The sequence below is a fragment of the Callorhinchus milii genome, unplaced genomic scaffold, assembly GCF_018977255.1.
Source record: "Callorhinchus milii isolate IMCB2004 unplaced genomic scaffold, IMCB_Cmil_1.0 Scaffold12, whole genome shotgun sequence".
Lineage (NCBI taxonomy): Eukaryota > Metazoa > Chordata > Chondrichthyes > Chimaeriformes > Callorhinchidae > Callorhinchus > Callorhinchus milii.
In genome coordinates, this window is record NW_024704753.1 from 18,557,170 (window position 1) to 18,569,937 (window position 12,768).

Genomic DNA, 12,768 nt, shown 5'->3' on the forward strand with positions numbered 1-12,768 from the left:
ATCAGCAGAGGGCTCAATCTCTGCGACTGGAATGTCGAATAGCTGAACCGCTATCTTTTCAGCCTGTCTAGATGGGTGGATGGGTACCTACCTCCCTCTCTCCCCCCACCTCCCCCACCTCCCCCCCACTCCCTCCTTCTCTCTCTACCCTGTGACATTCATTTGATTTTCCTATGATACCTATTTCCAGGTCTCACCAGACCGGCAACGTATTGGTGCTCACGACACCTATGGTTCAGTGTGATGGATAAACGTGCATTTTTCTTTACACAGCGCAACAAATACATTAAAATTATGACTCATTAAAACACGCTTGTGCCTGTTACTGTTTTGCACCTGTAACCTTTATTAGTCATATCATTTGAATAGGTCAAGTGTCTCATTTCCATTTGCTGGAGAAAAACAAGCAGAAACACACTCATTTTGATGTAAAACGAAACATTAAATGGCTGAGGACCTTGTATTTGGATACTGGAAATACTGATGGGGAGAACCGGGATCCAAAGCTATCTCTCTCCTAAGGTTTAAAGGATAACAACAGTGTGTGAATGCAAAATCAACAGGAGAGCGAAAAAAACCACTGTATTCTGTGACTGAACTCGTTAAGAAGGCTCTGTAAAGTCTGAGTGAAGCTCTCGAGCACAGCGCACGTCATCAAATAGTATCTTCCATTTACACTGCAGCTTCAGTGCAATTTTCTGGAGTCCCTTAAATATGCCATCCCTGTCAATCAATCCAGGAGCGCATGAATAAACCCACATGAGCCTTGTCAATCTTTCTGATGCTCAATCCAGCTCACAAATCCAGCACAAAATCTTGGCATTTTATTTTGACCGTGACCTTTCTGTCCAGTCCCTGACCATGATTCTGCTTTCCTCCACCAGATCACCTGCCCCTTCCCTACCTCACCCCCACCGAACCTCACAACAACAACAACTTGCATTTATATAGCGCCCTTCACATGGGGTGAGCGCTTGACAGTGGCGGAGTCTGACCCCGAGCCAAAGGGGAGAGGGAAGGCGACTGAAAGCACGATGAAAAAGGAAGGTCTTTAGTCCTTAACCTGAACTCGTTATCCTCACCTCCAATTCCTCCAGACTCCACTTCTCCAATGCACAAGGTGCAGGTGATTCAGAACGTTGCAGTCTCCAAACAATCCCCTCCCTCATATCCTTCACCTCACTACCTCTCTCTCTCCGGTTCCAAACTCTATCTAAATAAAATTCATCCCTTGGGCAAGGTATCAGTGGGCATCCAGCCACCATGCAATTGTATCAAACTTCAAGATCCTCACCCTTGTATTCAAATCCCTGCATCTCTCTGACCTCCTCTCTCCGCAAAACTGTGCCTGTTGCCTTCGTTCCGCCGTTCCCCCGAATCCTCCGCTCCACCCTCGGCGGCCGTGCCTTCAGCCACTTTGCCCCGAGGCTCTGGAACGCCCTTCCTCACTCCCTTCGCCTTGCTCCCTCCCTTCGCATTTTCAGGTCTCGGCTGAAGACCTTTGTTTTCGACCGGACCTTTGGTCACCTTTCCCAACCTCGGTCATGGAATCCATTACTGTGAAGTGCTCTGAGACTCCGCCCGCCGTGGGGGGAGGGGGGGGTATGTGTGTGAAGGAGGAGGAGAGAGAGCAGTAGAAGGAGAAAACATTGGCAAATAAAAACAATTATCCTTAAGTGCAAGACATATGTAGCAGAAACGTTCCCACAGAGGGCAGCCTTAAGATATTCCTCGTATCCATTTTGTCTGCTCTGATTCCATGAGCTCCCGTCCTATTTTTCTTCGACCGCATCTCGAATATTTCTATTTCTGTTTGCGCCCGCATCATAATCGATAAGGGATTGTAAAGAGGTGCAAAGCCAAACAGTACGTGCAATGCTTTGTGAAACATACATTGTTTGTGTTTGTATTTGACATTTTGGCGAACACTGTTTAATTATTGTACGCGTGTGGTTTTTTTAAAAAAAAATCTAGCGCATTTCATCAACTTCTGGGAGTATTGATTTCCAGCCCAGAATCCAGGGATCAATGACAAATCCGGAGCACTCAAGGGGGAGCTTGGAAAGTTGGCATTTAGAGAAAAAATCAAACATCACTTAGAAAACAGCCTACACATATCGACCTTTTCATCATAGCGGACATGGACCAGAGGCATCTCGATTTCACACCACTGTTAGGCACCTTTATAATACATTATAATACTTTGCACATGTTTCACAGACCCACAGTGTTGTCAGAACCTTGAGGCACCAGGACGTTGAAAGGCTACCCGAAATATTGAAATGATGATTGGTGCACTTTTGTGCTACGATTCTGGGCAGTGGCAATGCTGAGACAGAAGCCAGATTGTTAAAGTCTGGAGTCATCATTCAGCTGCTTCATACGAGGCCCTTTTCAAAATGCAAGACACGGAGCAATACGAAGAGAATAGTAATAGACTCGTGTGAAAGGCAGCAATAAGCCAAATGGAGACCTCTGTTCTAGAGAGAAAAAGCTGAGTTCCTGTAATAATAATAATAATAATAATAATCCTTGCATTTGATACAGCGCCTTATCATGTCTTCAAGACGTCTCAAAGCGCTTCACAGAATATACTGGAAAGTGGGTTTAGATAGCATCCCTCAAGCAAAGGTAGCGTCTCATAGTGCTTGACAGTAGCGGAACCTGAGGTCTAGCCAGGGGTGTGTGTGTGTGTGTGTGTGTGAGCATCAGCGCGGTCGAAGAGGTCCTCAATTTTAATGTCTCTGTCCAAGAGAGACAGAGACAGAGAGAGAGATGAAGACATGCGCCTTTTTGTTGGCTGCTCTCTGCCACTCCACTTAGTCCAGTTAAGAGAGGCTCTGTGTAACTGACCTACATTAGTGAATGGGAGTTGTCAGCCATTCATATGCCGGGTCTGTAGGAATTTTCTCATCATAAGCTCAAATGTGAACATGATGAATGTGCCTTTGTTAAAGTCCTCGCCTTCATACACTTTATGAATACCACGAAGGCAATTTACTTTTTTCAATTGCCACCAACCTAAAGCTGCGAGGACCGCCAGGTCCTGATTCAAATAGAGTAGTTTTCATACAACGTGAACTTTAACAGCTTCTGCGTTCTCAGCTAAGTGACAAGTACAGTTCCTTTTCATAACATTAATAGAGATTGTGGGGAGATAGGTGCGCAGTTGGTGACTGGGGAAGACACACAAAGTGCAAGATATTTTACCTCCCGAGTGAGACAGTTCATTCATCCTTCCTGAATCCTTAATAAGCAGGAGGAGCATGGCGTAAGGAATAGGGACAATTCATTCCTGACTCACTGAGAGCAGACTCTTATCTATTGGCAGATCGGAGAGATATAGGGGCCTGGCGTGAAATCCAAAATCCGTCTGCACAATGGAACGAGAAAGTCGTTAGCAGGTGGAATAAATCTCGATGCTAACGTGAATCCTCGTCCCATCTGCAGGATTCTACATTTCAACGCCACGTTGCCAGGGCTGGAATTCAGGATCTCACAAACTAAACGGACGGGTGTGGGGTGCCGTTGGTTGTCGGGGCCTGGCCCAGCTGCAAACCTTTATGAATCAGGTGCCCGTGACTTGCGCCCTTTCTGGCTCGTTTGTTGTTCCTGAAATTCCGAGATAAGGCAATAACAAGCGGATGATGGAAAACGATTGGTAGCTTTGACTTCAGGCCAGGGTCCAGCGGGCTGTGATGAGAGATGATCTGAGTGAAAGTGGCAAGCCTTGTCCTGTAGGACCTTACCCACAGCCAATATGCCTGGTGAGTCCTGTTCCTCCTGGCACACTCGAGTGCTCAGTACAGATGAACTGGATTCAGCGAGACATGTTCATAATGCTGGATGTCGGTACAGCCCCACTCATCCTCTCATCATCCTGTGCGGGAGATTGCTACAGTCGGAATGTCCTCCTGGAATCACTCCCCCTCCCCGGGAATTATTTGTCTGAGGACGTTATAAGGTTCTCGGCTTCCTGGTGTCATAATTTAAAGCGAAATGGAATCGATCCTGCTACAAAACTCTACTTAAAGACTGGACTGTGTTGACGACCAGGTGTTTTACGGTGACAGCAAAGGTACATCATCGTTGGGTCAGGAAGGACAGAGGCTTTCATTCAGACAAGAGCGCAGTTGCTCAGCCCTAACGTCTTGATACGGTTCACAAAACCAACCTCCTAGGTGAGGTGTAAGGAGGAACACAAATAATGTAGCACCTTACAGAACTTGCGAATGAGATTGGACAGAGACCCAGATGTAGCAAAGTAGTCTTGGTCAAGAACGACAGCAACTTGCATTTATATAGCGCCCCTCACTCACACAGAGTAACATCCCAGACCTCTTGGCAAATGCGAGGGAGAAAAGAGAACTCAGGGTTGAAATAAACACCAAGCATTTGAATGCAAGCGATTGAAAGGCGATGGAGTGGAGCTGGCTGTTGCCCCGGGGAAATGAATAGCGAGGATGGGAGATGGCTCTGGATTTTGGGATGTGAGGGAAAGTGGGAATGTGTTGAAGTTGGCGGAAAGGCAGCTGATGAGTGACCAGAATGTTACGCAGCGATTCAATTCCACCAGCGAATTTGTTGAACGTGCTTTTTTCTCCAGATTTTTAGGAAAAAGATTGTTCACAAGATTTGGCCCAATTCCTCGAAGGGCTTAGAACCAATCCATTTGTTCCACAGTTGCTGCTAGGATCCGCATACTCCACTAAATTGCTATGTATTTGGACCAGGTGGTTATTTATCTTCTCCAATTACACATAGGTACATTCTCAATACCATCTTGTTGGTCTAATGAACTGAGATCAATTGTGCGACATGAAATCTATTGAACCCAGCGTGGATCTGACACCTCTCACGCACACATTTACTCCAAACAGACTTAGGCCTTAAGATGCACTAACTGGGGTTTGGGAATTTTGTTTATGGACATTAAAACAATGCTTGCATTTCACATAGAGCCTTTCACGTCAGGAGCGTATCGTGGCTCAAAAGCCCTTCACAGGATTTACTGTAAAGTGGAGTGACTATGTGTTTTTTATGCAGTTGAACCCAACAGCCAGTTTTTTTTGTATCCAGCCATGAAGTGAATGACCAGATTTTTTCTGGGGAACTGTTGTTGGCCAGGACACTGGAAAATAAAGAACTCTCTTTTTGAACAGTACTTACGTTAGTACACTTCTGCTTTGCATTAACAAATTATTAATTGAATGTAAGTAGTGTTATTATTTTTTTATTACTATCCTTGCATTTGATATAGCACTTTTCACGTCTTCTAGACGTCTCTAAGCGCTTCACAGAATATACTGTGAACTTAGTTGACTGTATATTTGTGGGCAAAAATGTCTATTATATTGTCTATTAGTATAATTATGTCATCATTAGTGTAGGCAAATCTTGTATTCATATCTTTACTACAAAGTTATATTATTATAAAGTTATGTTATATTATTATTAATAACAACTTAGTGTAGCTATTAAGAATTCAAAAAAAAGGTATAGATTAGTAGATCAGTATAGATTGGTCATATACAAGTACATTGGTTTACGATAGAAAATTAAGGTAACATTACTGTAGATCAATCACTCTTACATTGAGATGTTGTTGGCAGTTTAATAGTCTAAGGAGAGATCAGCTCTAAATTAGAGCTTTACGAAAGATTAGCAGGAATTATTACAGTATTAGTCTAGATTTATCCTAAATTAATACATCAGATATGAACGTGTGTGGCATTACATTGTTAGTATAGATCAGCTCTGTACAGATGCATTACAATAGCTGGTATGCATTAGTAATGGCATTAGTATAAGATGCATCTCATATCAATGTATTATGAGCATCGGAACAGCACAGGGCTCAGCTCTTATGGTATGTAATTACAACTCATCAATATGCAACAGTCTGATGCATATCCCTTGTTTATTTGAATTGTTTTCTGGAATTATCTGGTGATGAATGCCATTCCCGTTTACTGGAGGTAGAATTACTCCAACGCGTCCTGGAATTATTGTTGCTCTGATTTGTAATGCAGTAAAAATGATGGTTTTCTGGAGTTATAATAATAACAACAATCCTTGCATTTGATGCAGCGCCTTATCACGTCTTCGAGACGTCTCAAAGCACTTTGCGGAATATACTGTAAAGTGAATTGACTGTGTATATTCACGTATCCCTAAAATTGAATTAATGGGATGAAGCGTTATTCGGATACAGGAACCATCACGATCTGGAATCTCAAGTGCTGGAAATTGTCTTCTAAAATCATTTACATCATTTGCTTGTCAGCCAAAAGAATTAAAGGCATCTGCACTCCCCCCTTTGAGAATTATTAGTTGCTGAAATGACATGGAGTTGAAATTATTATGCAGTGAAAATGTCAGTTTTTTTAAAATTATTGCGCAGTGGAAATTATTGCTTTGTGATGTAACACATGGAATCGTCATGTATTCAGCATTATCCATTAGCGGAGTTAACGTGGACTGTACGACCATTCTGGACTGAAACTGTCAGGCACTGAATTACAGGTAACTTAAATTATCGGCTTCTCAACTTATCACACGATGGACTCATCGCTTTCTGAAATTACCACAAAGAATCGATGGGTTTACGATGTACTAGAATATCAATTGCTGAAATTCCCACCTGCTAGAATTATGTTTTGAGATTAACCAATTATTGATAATATAGGAATGCTATTATACCCAATAAATCCATCTCCTTTTCATTCTTTCTGCCACATAGCCACTGTATCCCTCAATGCACTTCTCTACTGCAGAAAAACAGTAGCGCCTCTTAAACTGGTTCATGCTGTCTGCTTCAGTGCCCTTTGCTGGTCATTTATTCCACAAGTTTATTACTCTAAAAGTTCTGCTTCACTGCCTTCATTACTCCCTGCAACCCAATTTGAATCTTCATTTTACTGGAGCTATTACGGACTGGAATTAGCAGTTGGTGCAATTATCACAGACTGGAATTATGTGAAATTATCAGGATTTACTGGAATTTTACTCATCGCTGCTATTAACACTAAGTGAAATTACCAAGTAGAATGCTTACTGAGGATTGTTACCATCACTGAAATGATCTTTTCAGAAGACATGAAATCAGCAAACATAGAGGCCGAAAACCCTCAATGACTTGGGTTTGTCTTGTAAGAGTGTGCGATACGGACACAGGGCTGTTGATTCCTGACGAAGGCACAAGGCTTTATTGAGAAAATATAGATTGCTTTGAGCAGAACAGAAATACAGTAATTTCTGGGATGCCACCAGGCATGGAGAGCGTTATGTAAATGCAAGTTGTTGTTATCGTAATCAGATTTCCAATTTTGCGACGTTAAGTGAATTCAGTTCCAAAGGCCGACAAATAAATCAACGGATAATAATAACAACGATAATAATCCTTGCATTTGATATAACGCCTGACCAAATCTTCAATACGTCTCAAAGCGCTTCACAGAACACACTGTAAAGTGGAGTGACTGTACAACTGCGCACGGCAGCGTCCCCACAAACCGTTGTGGGTTGAGTGACCAAATTATTCTGATTATTATTTTTTTGTAGTATATTCACATTCATTTGGATGGTGGACTTGAGTGTTGTGACGCAGCACACATCAAAGAAATGGTAGTTTGAGGAGATAAGTTGGATATTTGTGTTGAGCAGTTTCACTTGCAGTCGGACAACATTAATCCTTTGACTGCTGTCAACTCCATAGAATTCCAGGCTTGAAATTTATTTTCAATTTGCGCACAGTAATGCTGAACACAAATGTCAGCGGCAGTTTTATTACCGTAATATTAATCCTGTTGCACAAAAATCAACTCAGCACATAAATGTAACTTTAAAACTTACTTCTTCTTATTGTCTATTATTAGACTGGCTGCGTCCTCCTGCTTTGCCCACATACCCTCCTCCATTCCACCATCAGCGGACGCACTTTCAGCCGCTACATCCCGAAACTCTGTCACACTCTTCCTCTATCTCTCCGCCTTCCTTCCTTCCTTCCTTCCTTCCTTCCTTCCTTCCTTCCTTTCCTTCCTTCCTTTCCTTCCTTCCTTCCTTCCTTCCAGTCCTACGGTTACCTCCCCCCCTTCCCAATGCAGTGAATTCACTTCTGGCTTCCAGCCCTGATGTTCCTGCACTTGGCGCACAGGCACAAAAGGTTCTTAACCACAACAACTTGTATTTATACAGCGCTCTTCACGCGGGGCAGGGTCCCAGAGGACTTAATGGTGTCCTAGGAACCACAGGAAAGATTCTAGCATGAGTCTTGTATGCACAGTGCACCTGAAATGATGTTAGTGGCAAACTGACAAGCCATAATTGTCTGGACATTTTTATAGCAGGTCCCATTATAATATGGGATAAGTCTGTGGACTTATGGACATAGGTTTTATGGACACAAAACACTGGGGTTGGCCTGTATATCTATCGCATCAGAAATCAATTTGAATGTTTCTCTGACTAAGCACTGGAGCCTGGTAGCTGGGACTAGTCAAAATGACCCAAGTGCCGAGCGTTCGAAACCAACTCCAGTTAGTCTGATTGATAATGAATGAAGTTTAGTAGTTTGCTGCTGTGAATATCAAGAAGGATTAACAAGGTTCACAAACATATCGATTTAACTTTCCGTTCTGCTCGTGCAGATCAATTGAGAATCCAGCTGCAAAAACATTACATTGCCCGCACTCAGGCTGCCACTCACGTTATTGCAGTGTATTATAGTGTATTTCTCGTTGATGGCGTCTATTGAAATTGTGTTTAATGAAACCGTCAAACCTTTTTTTAAAAAAATTTGGGAGCAGTGACAAAAGCATTGGGATGATGTAGGGGGAGATCCACAGCTGTGTAACCTACATAGATTATATGATCGAGTGGGATCATGATCAAATAAGAGTAAATGACCGATCAGTAAAATGGTATTAAAACCCAGGGGCAGTCCTGGAAGCTAATGCACCGTCAGGAAGAATGTGGTGCCACAATACTAACAGTGACGACAGTTATCTAAACGGCGGAGATTGGAAAGCAACCATAACACAAATGTTCACTGTCCCATGCAGGAAAGTGACTGTTTGTACAAGAGCCTGTAAAATTGATGTACTCCTTTCAATAGAGAGCAGCGAACTAACTACAAGACAGCTGCCACTTCCCAGCAGTGAGTGAAACATGACTGCAAAATATCAGCAACATTTGCACAGAAAGACAGCAGTCAATCAATGCAGGGAGACAGACAGCAATAACCCTTGCATTTTTGATACAGGGCCTTATCACGTCGTTGAGACGTCTCAAAGCGCTTCACAGAATATACTGTAAAATAGATTGACTGTATTTTGTGGGCAAAACGCAGCAGGCAATAGCACACAGCAGCGTCCCACAAACATTCGCGGACTGAATGACCAAATTATTATTATTATTATTATTATTATTGTTTGGGGGGGAGGGATTACTACTCCTAGAAAGCGATCCACCAATCGACGAGCAACAGCGTTCTTACATACTGCTAAGTAAAGAAGTCTGTGGAGTGAGGACACTTGCCAAAGGTTTCACCTTGCCCGGGAACTGAACCCGGGTCCTCTCGCTTGCGAGGCGAGTACCCCCAACCAATACTCACAATACAGAGACACCGACAGCAGATAATCAAATTTAAACTATGTAAGAGGAGAATGGCGAGTAATTCATGCTGTAACATTTCTTTGTTCAGTTTTAATTTGGCCAAACACACGCAGCAAACGTGAAACGCTGAACCAAAGGCAAGATTCCAAGCGAGTGTTTTGAATGTTTTCCAATGTGTGTTTTGAAGCGACGTTGTATTGTTGCAAGAGCAGAAGTGCACACGAGTATGAATACAATTTACATGTGTACCGCGCCTTTCACGTTGGGAGGATGAACCATACATAGCACTGAAGTGCATACATATTTGGACCCATCTGAGCACTCATCGCGATACAGATTAACAACTGGGGATTAGAACATTCATTCATCTATTTTGTGTCTCGTGGCAATATTAAGGCCCTCCAGTGAGATAGCTATATATAATCTATGTAGGTTACACAGCTGTGGATCTCCCCCTACATTATCCTAACAACTGATCTAAACTCCAACCTTGGAAAAGCATCTACATCTGTAAGTGTGACATTTCCATTTCCTATGCTTTCAATCCTAATGGCCTCTCTGCGAGATTACTGATGCCAATTAGAACCAATTCATGTGCTTGGTAATTATATTCTCTACATAATCAGAATAGAGAGGTTCATGAGGTGCCTTTTAGAGATGGATTGTTGGCACTTAGATAAAAAAGTGAACAATTTGCCGGTTTATCAGAAAGTTTCGTTAATCCCAGTTTCAACTGACTTCAAGCTCCTCCAAGATGCAACTTTGTGAAGCGCACAAGATTAATTGGCTCCATTTTAAAGGAGTAAATAAACTTCTGGAGAGGCAGACAGGAGGGGGAGGGAGAAATTTGGAAAAAAAATAAACATATAAACAGGACAAATGAAACCCACAGCATCAACACAAACAACAGCCCCTCCAACGGAAAAAGAAAATAAACAAACAAAAACATATCAATTATTTAACAATAGAAACAGCAGATTCAAGTAACAATGGAATCAATAGGCCATCTGAATACAATTAAAAAACCCAGGTGAAAGAATAACCCTGTTAAAACAACAGAACCTTTTATGTGTCTATTGTCTAGTAAGTATAAAATAATGATAATAGAAGCCCAATAATACTGACATATCGACAGTGATATTTAGCGCCACATGAATGCAAAACCCCCAATATATCAAAGTATATACCACATCCAACAGAAGCAAAATACTACATGTTCGAACATTAATAATAGATTAATGTACACATTGCATGCAATTAAAACAATCACACAAATCAAAACTGTAGACCCAACGCTACAAAGCAACAGAGCCAGTGAGACTAATGGAGCCAATACACTTAACGTAGGAGACGAGAAGTATCAGAAATGACTCAATTGCCCCAGTTAGACAACAGCCTAAGTGGATCAAGTAGAAACGATATAATCTACAATAGGTAAGAAAATAGGTCCAATTAAACCAGTTGAGAAACAACAGAATCAACTAGAAAATACATGCAACAAACTATATATAGAAACCACAGATCCAACAGAAATATTACAACCAGTAAAACCCCAGCATTATTGACTTAAGTTACTTTTATTCTTGAAACAGCTGAACACAAGCATATACAACATGATGAATCCAATCTCTCTCTCTCTCTCTCTCTCTCTCGCGTTCCCAATATGACCATATCCTTCTGCTCCATCTTGAATTAGGTTTCCATCCATTCATTTCTTTGTGAATGTTTCAGACAATTCCACATTTGTTTCACAAGGTGGCAGTCACTCCATAAGGCTGATTCTAAATGATACTTACCCATTTAAGTAATATTGTTATGAAGTTGTCTTACAGTTATGTCTCTTGGTACTCTTCTCCTGATTCAATAGGAAGAACTGGTTTCCATCCATTCAATTAATTCTTGGCCATATCAACTGTTCCCCCTCCCCTCTGCTCAGTGGGCTCTGGCCTGCTCCACATCCCCCGCCTGTCCCACCATCAGCGGTTGGACCTTCAGCCACTCTGGCCCTACCCTCTGGAACGCCATCCCACATTCCCTTCACCTCGCTTGCCTCCCTTTGCCTCATTCAAAGCCCACTTCAAGAACCTCCTCTTCAACCACACCTTCAGCCACCCTCCTACTCCTACCATCCCTGCCCTCCACCCCTCCCGATCCCACCGCTTCTGATCCCAACCCCCAGCTCGGGTCCAAATCTCTGATTGTCCAGTGCCTTGGGATGAACCCCCGACTTGCGAGGTGCTGTGTAAATATCATTTGCTGTTGTGGTTGGATAATGTTCCCTTATTTCAGCTTTACATTCAGCAACAACAGCTCCAGCAACCATAACATCTTACTGTGTGTCCATTTATTATATTAACATTACCATCACAGCATTCTGATGCATTCGATTAAGGACATTGCTACAAACTGGGCCTAATATTGTCAGTTTAACCTCCTTGGAGCTTGATTAATTAATACCTTCAAACCAGATAACGCACATTCAGTCTTTCCTTCGTGTGCATTGACATTATTATTGGCAGTCAGGGCAGCACCGAAAAATAAAGCAATGAAGTCGATGAATGTTTGGCATTACTGTCTCAAAAGTTAAAGGGTCTTAAGCTCTAATATTAGGGAAGGAGTTATTTGATTTGTTGAGTATGGTGAGCTTGGGGAAACAAAATCAAATGCAGAGACCGAATGGCTTTATCAATTTATTTTATTTACTATCGTTCTGCCTCAATGCATTAGAATGCATGATGAGCATCATATGCAGTATAGTCTCACCCTCAGTTAAACTGGAGGGTGGGCAAAAAAGTCACTTGGTGATAGAGAAAATGAGCCTAGGATTTTTTGTCATCACAATACATAGATAGAATACATCTGAATATTCTTGGATTGCAATGAACCATTGAAATTATATGACATAACTGGTTAACGTCAGCACACAAGTGCTATTCTAGTCTTCGAAGAGTTAACTAAAGTCATTCTTTTCTTGCCCAAACAGAGCAGCTTTCCTAGTTCCTTGGTTCTGTATTAAAAAAAATGCAAACTCATAACCTTCCACCTTGCAAAGAGGAAAACAACTTCACCTTAAGGCAACAAATCCAATCGACAAATACCAGCAAAACATTGGCAAACACTAGAAAGCATCAAAAAACAGTGACACACATCGGC

The 12,768-nt window shown here is 42.0% G+C and overlaps 1 protein-coding gene across 1 annotated transcript in view; it reads right to left on the reverse strand.

Annotated features, from left to right (window-relative positions):
* The window catches only part of cacna2d2a (calcium channel, voltage-dependent, alpha 2/delta subunit 2a), a 171,912-nt gene that overhangs the window by 76,565 nt on the left and 82,579 nt on the right, over window positions 1-12,768 (reverse strand). The window lies entirely within an intron of this gene.